General features: G+C 45.0%; 1 non-coding gene across 1 annotated transcript; it reads right to left on the bottom strand.

Annotated features, from left to right (window-relative positions):
* Positions 1 to 6,209: 6,209 nt before the first annotated feature.
* On the bottom strand, positions 6,210 to 6,283 carry Trnat-agu (transfer RNA threonine (anticodon AGU)). The gene has a single exon. It is a non-coding gene; the product is annotated as a tRNA-Thr (tRNA).
* Positions 6,284 to 13,011: the final 6,728 nt, after the last annotated feature.

Consider the following 13,011-nt stretch of genomic DNA (forward strand, 5'->3'; position numbering starts at 1 on the left):
CCCAGAGATTTTAATACTGGAGGCAGAGAAAAGTCCTTGTGTTTAGGAATACAAGAACACAAGAATAGAACAAGGACATACATTTATGTCAGTTACTTCCAGATTTCGCAGAGTATTTAAGTTGAGAGGGAGGCTGTTTGTATTTGTTATTATACACGCATCAAAAAAGTTTTCCATCACCTCTCTTTCGAGAGTTCCGGAACCTGTCCAGTAAATTGGAATGGATATCAACAAAAACAACATTTCCGCCCTTTTTATTGCCCATGAAAACCACACACTGCATGTTGTACAACCATACAGCGAGACCTTCAGCGGTGGTGGTCCAGACTGCTCTAAACACAGGTACCTCTAATACCCAGTAGCACGTCCTCTTGCATTGATTAATGCCTGTAAACGTCGTGCCATACTATCCACATCAAGGGACTGTTGGTCCAGATTGTCCCACTCCTCAATGTCGATTCGGCCTAGATCCTTCAGAGTGGTTGGTGGGTCATGTCATTCATAAACAGTCCTTTTCAATCTATCCAGAGCATGTTCGATAGGGTTCGTGTGTCGAGAACATGCTGCCCACTCTAGTCGAGCGACGTCATTATCAAGGAGGAAGTTATTCACAAGACGTGCACGAATCGGGCGCGAATTGTCGTCCATGAAGACGAATGCTTCGTCAATATGCTGGCGATATTGTTGCACTATCGGTCAGAGGATGGCATTCACGAGAAATTGATACCAGTCCTGAGCGGACCATTCGGCATGTTGTTGGGCCCATCTGTATCACGCTGCATGGTGTCGTGGTTGCAAAGATGGGCCTCGCCATGGACGACGGGAGTGAAGTTCCGCATTATGCAACATATTGCCCACAGTTTGAGTGGTAACACGACGTCCTGTGGCTGCACGAAAACACGACGTTGCTGTCAGGTTTCCTCCGACACATAATCGGTATGTAGCGGTCATCCACTGCAGTAGTAGGCTGTGGGCGGCCTGAGGGAGGCGTGTCATCAACGGTTCCTGTCTTTGCATATCTCCTCCATGTGCGAACAACGTCGTTTTGGTTGACTCAGAGACGCCTGAACACTTCCCTCGTTGAGAGCCCTTCCTGGCACAATCCAACAATACGGACGCAATCGAACCGCGGTATTGTCTGTCAAGGTATTACCGAACTACAGAGAACATGAACCATTTACCTCCTTCCTAATGAAATGACTGGAACTGACCGGCTGTCGGACCCCTCCGTCTAATGGCTCTGCTCATGCATGGTTGTTTACATCTTTGGGCCGGTTTAGTGACATCTCTGAACAGTCAAAGAAAGTGTCTCTGTGATACAATATGCAGACTGAACGTCTACCTTCTGGAGTTCTGGGAACTGCTGTGCTGCAAAACTTTTTTTTTATATGTGAAGTTTCGATATAGAGAAATCGACACAAAGGTTTTAATACTGGAGGTAGAGAAAATACCTTGTGTTTGCGACGTAACTCCCGAGAATGCAAGAATAGAACGACGACAGATACACTCCTGGAAATTGAAATAAGAACACCGTGAATTCATTGTCCCAGGAAGGGGAAACTTTATTGACACATTCCTGGGGTCAGATACATCACATGATCACACTGACAGAACCACAGGCACATAGACACAGGCAACAGAGATTGCACAATGTCGGCACTATTACAGTGTATATCCACCTTTCGCAGCAATGCAGGCTGCTATTCTCCCATGGAGACGATCGTAGAGATGCTGGATGTAGTCCTGTGGAACGGCTTGCCATGCCATTTCCACCTGGCGCCTCAGTTGGACCAGCGTTCGTGCTGGACGTGCAGACCGCGTGAGACGACGCTTCATGCAGTCCCAAACATGCTCAATGGGGGGCAGATCCGGAGATCTTGCTGGCCAGGGTAGTTGACTTACACCTTCTGGAGCACGTTGGGTGGCACGGGATACATGCGGACGTGCATTGTCCTGTTGGAACAGCAAGTTCCCTTGCCGGTCTAGGAATGGTAGAACGATGGGTTCGATGACGGTTTGGATGTACCGTGCACTATTCAGTGTCCCCTCGACGATCACCAGAGGTGTACGGCCAGTGTAGGAGATCGCTCCCCACAACATGATGCCGGGTGTTGGCCCTGTGTGCCTCGGTCGTATGCAGTCCTGATTGTGGCGCTCACCTGCACGGCGCCAAACACGTATACGACCATCATTGGCACCAAGGCAGAAGCGACTCTCATCGCTGAAGACGACACGTCTCCATTCGTCCCTCCATTCACGTCTGTCGCGACACCACTGGAGGCGGGCTGCACGATGTTGGGGCGTGAGTGGAAGACGGCCTAACGGTGTGCGGGACCGTAGCCCAGCTTCATGGAGACGGTTGCGAATGGTCCTCGCCGATACCCCAGGAGCAACAGTGTCCCTAATTTGCTGGGAATTGGCGGTGCGGTCCCCTACGGCACTGCGTAGAATCCTACGGTCTTGGCGTGCATCCATGCGTCGCTGCGGTCCGGTCCCAGGTCGACGGGCACGTGCACCTTCCGCCGACCACTGGCGACAACATCGATGTACTGTGGAGACCTCACGCCCCACGTGTTGAGCAATTCGGCGGTACGTCCACCCGGTCTCCCGCATGCCCACTATACGCCCTCGCTCAAAGTCCGTCAACTGCACATACGGTTCACGTCCACGCTGTCGCGGCATGCTACCAGTGTTAAAGACTGCGATGGAGCTCCGTATGCCACGGCAAACTGGCTGACACTGGCGGCGGCGGTGCACAAATGCTGCGCAGCTAGCGCCATTCGACGGCCAACACCGCGGTTCCTGGTGTGTCCGCTGTGCCGTGCGTGTGATCATTGCTTGTACAGCCCTCTCGCAGTGTCCGGAGCAAGTATGGTGGGTCTGACACACCGGTGTCTGTGTGTTCTTTTTTCCATTCCCAGGAGTGTATTTATGTCAGTTACTTCCTGAATTCGCAGAGCTTTCAAGTTGCGAGGGGGCCTGTTTGTATTTATTATTATAAAAGTAGTTTGGGCACTAGGAATACCTACAGACCCAGCAAAGGGGTTATGCATTTTTCATTTCAAGATTCGTCAACAGTGACAAGTTTTGAGGAGTTCCTACAGGTCTACTATTTTTGACACGTTAACTCTTGCTACTTCTTGATTGATGCTGCAATGAGTTCATCCTATAGCCATAATTTATCTATCGTACTTCAACATTTCGTAGCGCGTTTGTAGGGTCCGTAATCAATCCATCTTCTCATCTCAACGATATTTAGCATCCACTATACCACTTCCCCTTCCCACGCCAGGATAAAAACTGTTGCATATATACAGCAGATCCAAGTCTGCGTAGTACCTGCACGCAGGGGGGAGGGGGGGGGGTTGTAAATCAGGCCGCCCTAAATAAACAGAGACTAAATGCAGCGACGTCTCGTTTTCACACAATTTATCTGACATACACAAGAAATTTTAATATTTCTCTGGTAGTAGATTTATGGCACGAACAGTTTCTTTAAGTTCCACTGCATATTTTTGTGCAACTTGATGAAATAATAACAACATAACAGCGGCGTTAAACAATCTCCGGATTCAGAATAACACCGCTCACAAACTTGTGCCTCACTGTATTAAATGCATGCCTACTCGTCACAACGTGCTGTCACAAAGCCAATGGCTGGTCACTATCTTATATATCGTGTCGCTGTGTGAAGCCTTTCTTCTGTTTTTCTTAAGTTTTGATCATGGCCCTGTCGCGTCAGAAACAGCGGGATGAAACCTATACAGCACACAGAGTGATAATGATGATTGGTTTGTGGGGCGCTAAACTGCGCGGTTAGCAACACCAATACAAAGTCCCAATTTTTACACAGTGCAGTCTAGCCATTGTTGCAAATGATGATGATGATGATGATGATGATGATGATGATGATGATGATGATAATGATGATGATGATGATGATGGAATGTTGAGGACAACACAAACACCCAGTCCCAGGGCAGAGAAAATCCCCAACCCGGCCGGGAATCGATCCCGGCACCCCGTGATCCAGAGGCGGCAACGCTGGTTACTGGACCACGAGCTGCGAGCAGCATACAGAGTGAATCACCCAAACTAGCAGAGCAAATATTGCGAAAATGGGAAGTGCTATTTGTTCCGGCGTGACGTCAAGCACTGGCAGAGAGGGCTGTGATACGACGTCAGCCAATAGTACGCTGACTAACATTTCTTTAAGGCAACACCAAGACAGCAGTGGCCTCTATACGAAGAGAATGCAAGCTCCGCACCTCGCACCCGCGGTCCGAGTGGAAGTCGAGCCGTCATACAAACGCTACAGCAGTGGCTCACGAACTCTATTGTTCTGCTTACATTGGAATTGTATATACCGAAGGACATTAATCGTTTCCATGACGCCATTTGCTTACGACACGCCTTTGTTGATACGCAAAGTTAAGTATTGTCAATTTAACTTACTGTAATAAACTTCATCAATAACATTTCCTTGAATTGTTGTCTAGCGATCCGAGAAAGCAGCTTTCCTAGGCATCCTATATTAGACAAGTGGGCAGAACACAACACTGATAACGCGCGGGTTTCACAGAATGACCTCGGAGTCAGGGCTTCGCGTAGCTAGCCAATAAACAGAGTGTAATGATACTTAAAAAGTATATTTTTTTTGCAAAAATATACTTGTTTCAAGTGGAACAACGCCTATTGACATTAAAAGACTAAAACTAGGGTAAATTAGAACGTCAGTTGTTTGTCATAGGATTCTAGTGAGAGACGTTTACAGGATATCGTATTTTTAAAAGTTTCCACTCTGAGACTTGTTTGTGCCATTCATCCTGCATACTGGTAGGTACCATGTTGTTACGTTTTCTTACAGTGTGTATGCGTGTTCCTTGAGTGCTATGCTATTTGTTAATCAGTTAGCGTGTGACAGTCCAAGCAGTAGGTCTTCAGAGGACGGAGGGTTTTACCAGCGCAGAAAAAGCCGACATGCTCTTGGTGTATGGAGAGTGTAGGAAGAATCCTTTCGTTCTTTATTGAATATGGGGCACTAGATATTCCAATAGACGTAGGCCATCTCGGCAGTTATTTATCAATCTCTTCAACTAATTACGGGAAAGTGGGTCTGTAACACCTAGGCATCGGAACGCAAGGAAACAAATGAAGACAGAAAAAAGGGGAAATTAACGTTCTTACGACTGTTATAGTTGATCCAAAAGTTAGCTTCAGCACACGAGGAAGAGGCATGATTCAGGCAAGTGCGCTACACATTCTTCATCGGCATAGGTTGCATCTCTATCACATCTCTCTCCGACAAGAGATGCATCGAAACGATTATCAGCATTCTATGTACATGGGCAATAAGGCAGGATGTATGATGTATCTTGTTTGGTGATGAAGCCACTTTTGCCAGTCATGGCACTGTTGGTCTGCTGATATCCCGCGTTGGCTCCGCCAGGTTAAACGTCATTATCAGTAGCCTGTAAGCTTGTGGTGTGAAATAGTGATGCATCAGTATACAGGCCCGTTTTTTCAAGGAAGGAACGCTGAGCGTGCTCCTAACAAACTATCTTCCAAGGATGCTGGAAGACATTCCTCTGTAGACTAGGAGGAACCTGTGGTACGAACAGGATGGCTGTCCAGCCCATAGTGCACAAAGTACTATATTAGGTTTTCACGAGTTGCTTCCATATCGTTCGGCAGGACGCAAAGGACCCGTACCTTGGCCGGCCCGTTCACCGAATTTGGCGAGCTGTACATATTTTTCTGTGGGGACAGCTGAAAGACGCTGTCTACAAGGACGTACGAAGTACACCCGACGACATGCAACGACATATTACTGCGGCCTGTTCGGAGATCTCCGCTGAAATTTAGCACGTGTGCAGCAGTCGTTCCATCCAGATTGGCAGCGCGTGTTGGCGTTGCTGGTAGTCATTTTGATCACAACGTTTGACGGTCGGTTGTCCCGTTACTTGTCATAATCCACAAAACTAGTGTATGCACTTGTGCTGTTCTTTAGTATGTGCTGCAACAGATATTGTACAAGTGTCACTGTGCGATTTTTCCATAGTACGATATCTCGTAAGCGATTCGCACTAGAATCCTGCAACAAACACCACTTACAGTCTAAGTTACTCTACTTCTATGATAATTAATTGAAACCCTCAGCTGCCGACAGGTGTTGTTGATATACCTCGATGGGGACAGCTGAAAATGTGTGCCTCGGCCGGGACTCGAACCCGGGATATCCTGCTTACTTGGCAGACGCTCTATCCATCTGAGCCACCGAGGACACAGACGAATAACGTGACTGCAAGGACTTATCCCTTACAAGCTTCCCGTGAGACCCACAATCCCAACTGTCTACAATACTACATACGTAATGTACCTAATAGATATTTGCCCATCCAGTCTTTACTCGCACACACTACGGCGATTCCCTTAAGAGTTCGGGCAACCTGGGCGCATTCGCACAGACGACGTTCAATAATCGGTGTTGTTGATATACCTCGAGTAACAAGTGGATGGAGCAGTGGGTTTCAGTTAATTATCATTTATTCTAGAGAAGCTGGACGGTCATCAATGGTTTCTGTTCTTTCGAGAGCAGTTACTATCTTCATATACTCTACTTTTAGTTTGTTAGTATCAACAGAAATTGTTCCATTTACAAAAGTGTATATTTGCACCAAGAATACACTTTCTAATTATTATTACAATCTGTCGATTGGCTAACAGGACGAGCCCTCAACTACCTATCCATTCTGTGAAAACCACACATCAATAGCACTCGCCATTTCCGCAATATATGCGGTTCACGCTATAGGCGATTCCATTGTATTTTCTATTTATTCATCGTTGTCCATTGATCCGGGAAAGGCGGAACCAGCATCTTTATTTTATCAGTAAAAGAAATTAATTTAATATTTATACAAAAGAACGGACACGTACACTAATCTTGTGAGCAGGACTGCTAGGCCTGGACTGTATATTTGCTACACAGTGTCACTTCTCACTTATTACAGCGCTTCAATTAAAGATTTAAATTGGGACAGGAAATGACAACTTACGAAAGAATTGTCGCGTGACTCATCGGAGCCGTGTTTGTAAAGTAATGACTGTTCTGCCCGTACCCACTGGGTGAAGGTAAGGCGCAGGAAGGACAGTAACTCGCTACAAGCAGTCGATCGACTAATGGCCGGGTGGTCGGCCACATAGCACGAATTACATGAAATTAAACCGACACTTGTCCTATACTGTCTGGCAGAACACACGCTACGAAATTAATATTTGATACGAATACAATACGGCATACCTATAAGCCACGTAACATGCAACAGACTACCCTGTTCCACTTGTTTCGGTTAACAAAGGTAACTCGTTAGAGATTTAGAAAGGAAACACAATTTGTCATGGCATCAATCCTCCCAGTTAATGACAGAACACTGAGGAGGTTGTACTCGATATCGTGAGTGCCGCGAGTCGCTCTCTTGTGCCACGTGTGTGCTCTAACAAATTAGGATCAGTTACTTGTGAAGAATTAAGCACGCAACTCATGGAAAACCTTAAGGACCTTTTTGAAAAGAAAGAAGAAAGAGGAAACACAGCGGGTTCATTTAAAGTCAGGAGACAATTAAACTACTGATCATAATTGTGTGAAGACAATCAACAAAGATAGGTTGGTTAGAATGCAAAAATCAAGATCGCCAACAATCGGAAGATTTGTAGAAACATTATTCAGACGAATACACCGAAAGAAAAGCACTGCAAGAGCCGCACTGGAACTACAAAACATCACAAAGGCACATCTAACCACAGGTCATAGCAATCACAAAGACCCATCTTATGATTCAACAAATTAAAAATCTCGAAATGAAAAAATAATGTAATAACACTATTTGAACAACATTAGCGTGGGAATTAGAGAAACGTTAACTGCACACATCTAATTCCACATCCTAACATTCTGAAGTCACAGCGCTGCTGGAACTCCCCAATATCTACCCCGCATGGACCGAAACTCGAGGTAGAGAGCCCGTTCTCTGCTCCGTGCTGTTACGCACCCAGATCGCTCCAAAACTCACAACAGTCACACTGAAAAGCCTGACCCCTATCAACCTTTGCTACTCAATGATAAAACGTTTTACTTTTATGGCAAATGATCTCTCTGTTCATATAAGCAGAGATCACTCTTTTTTTTTTTGTAATCCCAGAGCAAAGTGGCAAGGTTTTGATTGCTTTCAACTACTTATCGCCCAATTTCTACTTCTTAAGGACATAAATCGAGTGGTATAAGCCTGTACTACATACAGATACCAGTAGTTTCTTTTATTCATAAAAACTGCCACCCTTTCAGAAACAATTTTACGGTCAATCTGTCATCTAATGAAGCGAGTGTGCCCAAATCGTGACAGACGTACTCAGCATTTAGTGTTCTTGTGTTTATCGTTCTCGATTCTCCGTCACGCAACTCCGGGTTCGATTCCTGGCTGGGCTGGGGATTTTCTTCGCTCGGGATTGCGTGTGTGTGTTATCCCGTCCAAAAGTGTGTTTGAACTTTACTGAGGAACACTTCGCTTTTCGCCTGACTGTGTCGTATCAGGTGGTCAAAATGTTCACCCTGACCGCCTATTCATACTATACAGAAGCGAATCCGGACGACAATACTGCACACTGCATTTTGTGTGGACTCAGACAGCACAGGTTCTTGTTACGTGGCACTTCATGCCTTCGGCAGTCGTAAATGATTGTCTTTAGATCTTCCGTTGCTATTTTCCGCAGAGATACAAGTCCAGAGGTGTTAATGTGTTCACCATGCAGTTCATTGTGTGTTTTCAACGATCTCCATATTTTTATTAAGATTAGGTACAAATATTTTTAAAGAATGTATGAGACGTTCGTTTAACGTGGACTGCGGTAAGTGGGATGGACAGCCTTATGTTAAATCTTCCAATAATTGCGGAGTAAACGAAATCACTTTGTAGTTTTCATAGACACCATTCGGAGGACTACAAACGACTGTGAAAGTCTTTGTCATGAAGCTGCTGACAGGGCGAAAAGTGGAACGGATGAAATGTATAGTAATGCAGACTGCAGACCATTAACGAAGGTATCAGCATACGAAATAGGTTCCCAGATACGGGAGTGGCTGACTTCTTAAGTACCGGAACCCAGTATATCGTCCTCGACAGCGAGTGTCCATCAGAGATTAGCGTATCGTCAGGAGTGCCCCAGGAAGGTGTCTTAGGACCACAGTTATTTTCTATATACATAAATGACATGGCGAACAGGATTGGCAGCAGTCTGTGGTTGTTTGCTGATGATGCAGTGGTGTACGGGAAGGCGTGGAGGACGAGTGACTGTAAGACGATACAAGATGACTCGGGAAAAACGTCTAGTCACTGTGATGAATGGCAGCTGGCTATAGATGTAGAATAATGTAAGTTAATGCGAATGAATAGGAAAAACAAACCTGTAACGTTCGGATACAGTATTACAAGTGTCCTGCTTGACACAGTCACGTCGTTTAAGTATCTGTACGTAACGTTGCAAAGCGATATGAGATGAAACAAGCATGTGAGAACTGTGGTAGGGAAGATGAATGGTCGACTTCGGTGTATTGAGAGAATTTTAGGAAAGAGTGATTCACCTGTAAAGGAGATCGCGTATAGGAGGCTGGTGCGACCTATTCTTGAGTACTGCTCAAGTGTTTGGGATCCGTACGAGGTTGGATTGAAGGAAGACATCGAAGCAGTTCAGACGAGGTCTGCTAGCTGTGTTACCGGTAGGTTGGAACACCACGCAAATGCTTACGGATATGCTTCGGGAACTCAAATGGGAATCCTTGGAGGGAAGGCGATTTCTTTTTTTTTTCTAGAATTTGTATTTGAAGCTGACTGCAGAGCAACCGTACTGCCGCCAACATACATTTCGCGTAAGGACCACGAAGATAAAATACGAGAAATTAAGACTGATGCGGAGGCATAGAAACAGTCGTTTTTCTCTCCGTCTATCTGTGAGTGCAACAAGATAGGAAATGGCTGGTAGTGGAACAGGATACCTTCCGGGACGGACGCACCATACGGTAGCTTATCGTGTATGTATGTAGATGTAAATGTAAATGTAGATGCAGAACGTGGTATTCGCAGAACACTCTTTTGGCTCATCCCAGTCGCACGTTCAGGCCGTCTCGCAGTGACATGTGGATTGTGTGTTACCACAGCTAATGCGTTAATGGCATTCATCTCATATGCTGCTGTTCTTTTTCGTTAGCGTATTCTGTTCTTATAACTATCAGTTCCGAGACTTTTTTTTCACCGTGAGTGAGTTTCGTGTTTTACTTATGTGGCAGTTGTTTGTGGGGTCTATTTATCGACAGCAAAAAAACGGTTTGTGGTGCTGTTACCTTGTTTCCGTTTCTTGTAATTTTCACTTACTGTACGTCGTTGAAGCACTCTTTCCTATTAGGCAGAAAATGTGTGTACTTCTATTTAAAAAAAACTAAATCACTGTCATAATTCCACAGCTTCAAGCATTAAAAAATCACAAGCATACATGAGAAAATTCACCATATTATCCAGTATAGCTCAGCGAAAATTACACATCGATATACGAGGTTATTCATTAGTATCTCTGCACCTTCAGACAGTTTTTTTTTATTTTACCTCACATTAGAGGTATTCAATACTGGCATCGTTTGTGACGCAGCGAACGTCAATATCCGCGTGCAGTTCATTGAGGTCGCTGACACAAATTGCTCGGGTAGGCGTGGCAGCACCCGGCTATGGAAGTCGGTTCACCGGGTTGCCTAAGTACAGGAGCTGTGTAATTCGATGCTGCAGTGTGGAGCAGATGATGTGTCTACGCTTTCTGACAACACTGGTTTCCCGCAGTGGTGCGTTCTTCAACTACACCACAGCGCGTACAATGAATCGGGGACCTGTTCTGTACACTGGTGCGTGTCATTTCACTCTGCGTCTCTTACTTTTTGCGCAGTTTTGAAACTTCGCAGGTACTTACGAATGATGCTGTATATAATCCGTTTTTGATATACGATGTGTGCCTTTAAAGTAACGGCACTATTGCTGTAAGACATTCTATTTGAAAAAACATGCGTCTTTGTTATTCGTACAACGCCCGATGCTAATTTTCCATTGAACAGTGCTGGAAGTCTTCCTCTGTGTGCCCCTGAATGATGTGTGTCACTTTTCCTGTCACTGCTTCTTCACACTGAAATCTTCCTCTTTTAATATTCGACCTTCGGGAAACAATAAGAGTCGCATGGCACTAGCTCAGGCAAATGACGTGAGTGATCTAACAGTGGGATGTTGCACTTCGCTAGAAACTTCTGAACAGACAATGTTTTCTTTTTTTCTCACAGAGTTGAGCAAGAACCTCAAGGTAGTAATATCGATTAATAGTCTGACTACCAGAACCCAGTAAAGATGCACAATTCCACGAATATCGGAAACAATGATTGCTTTGAGTTGTGCACTTGAGCACGCGGTGAATTTCCGGCCTTCCAATGCATGATTTGGCGCTTAGTTTCTAGATCACAGATGGAACAGCACGATTCGCACATGTTATCACTCTTCCCAATAAACTGCGATCATAGTGGTATTCAAACTGTAAGTACAAATATTTTCAAAGATTTCTATTTGTTCGGTCGTGAGAAGTTTTGGCATGAGTCTCGCACACGCTTGACTCATGTAAAATTGGTTATGTAAAATATGCCTCTCACATTATTTGTCAGTTCCTATAGTTTCAGCAGTCTGTCAAATACTCGACGGACGTTGAGACCGAACCAGATTACCTACTTTTTCGATATTTTCATCCGTTTTTTTATGTAGAGAGGTGTCCCGGGCGTGAGTCATGTTCAACGTCTTCTCGGTCATCTTGGAAACACTTGAACCATTCACAAACTCGCGTACTGGGTAAACGGTCTGCAACGTATAATTTTTTTTTAGCAAAAGATAGATTTCAGTAGCGCCTTATCTAAGTATAATGTGAAAATTAAAGCTAATTTGTTACTCTGTCATTTAACATTTTTCCGGTATAAAATAACAGTTGTTCCACAAACGAAGACTACGGCCACTCTGATTTGTTTACAGACATCAGAGATTCCGCATTCGGCTGAGAAGGCTTGGCTCTTCACAGGACGTACATCTTTGGCGCATACGTTCTTACTCTGTGACAGCACCAGTCCCGTTATTTTACAGCCACACTTAGTATTTTGGGAAGTCTTCCTTCGCCGGCCCACCCCGTGTGCGTGTGTTAGGTAGCAGTGCCTCGCTACAAGAAACGCACAAGAGGTACCTTCTGGGAGAGGTGAGTGGGCTAGTTTGAGCACACTGCGCAGTGTAGTATATTCATCGCAATAACATCCTGATGTAAACACTACGCTGTGTATTCATCTGCGTTTCCTAGTACCTCATGGATTTTTATTTCCGGCGATGCTTCAGCTGTGTATAGTCGTGTACAATAATAACCTTACGTTGGCGTAGCTCGCCCGCATTACTCAGAGATGGTAGCCCAACGCAGAACGTTCTACCGGTTAACTGAAAACCATTACCTTTTATCAGTTTATAAAATGGCTTTCTTTTAAAAGTAAACAAGTCATCATCATTATTTACAGGCTGAAGTACCTTGTTTATTGTAGGCGCTTCGTTCCTTAAGTTCGTCCAGTCTTAAAGTATTGTTCGTCTGTATGGAGCCCTTACCAGTTGGGTCTGATAAAGAAATTGAGACGGTCCAAAAAAGAGCGGCAAGACTCGTGACTGGTACATTTAGCCATCGCGAGAGCGTTACAAATCTCATAGCAAGTTTGAAGTGAGACACACTTGCAGATAGACGGCGCGCTAAACGGAAGGGGCTGCTCACTAAATTCCGAAATCAGATCTTCATCGAGGATGTAGAGAACATATTATTACCACCAACTTTCAATTCGCGCAGTGATCACCATTCAAAGATAAGGGAAATTAGAGCTCGTACTGAGGTGTTCAGACAGTCGTTTTTCCCTCGCAC

This window comes from Schistocerca gregaria, chromosome 1 (assembly GCF_023897955.1).
Source record: "Schistocerca gregaria isolate iqSchGreg1 chromosome 1, iqSchGreg1.2, whole genome shotgun sequence".
NCBI classification, from domain to species: Eukaryota; Metazoa; Arthropoda; class Insecta; order Orthoptera; family Acrididae; genus Schistocerca; species Schistocerca gregaria.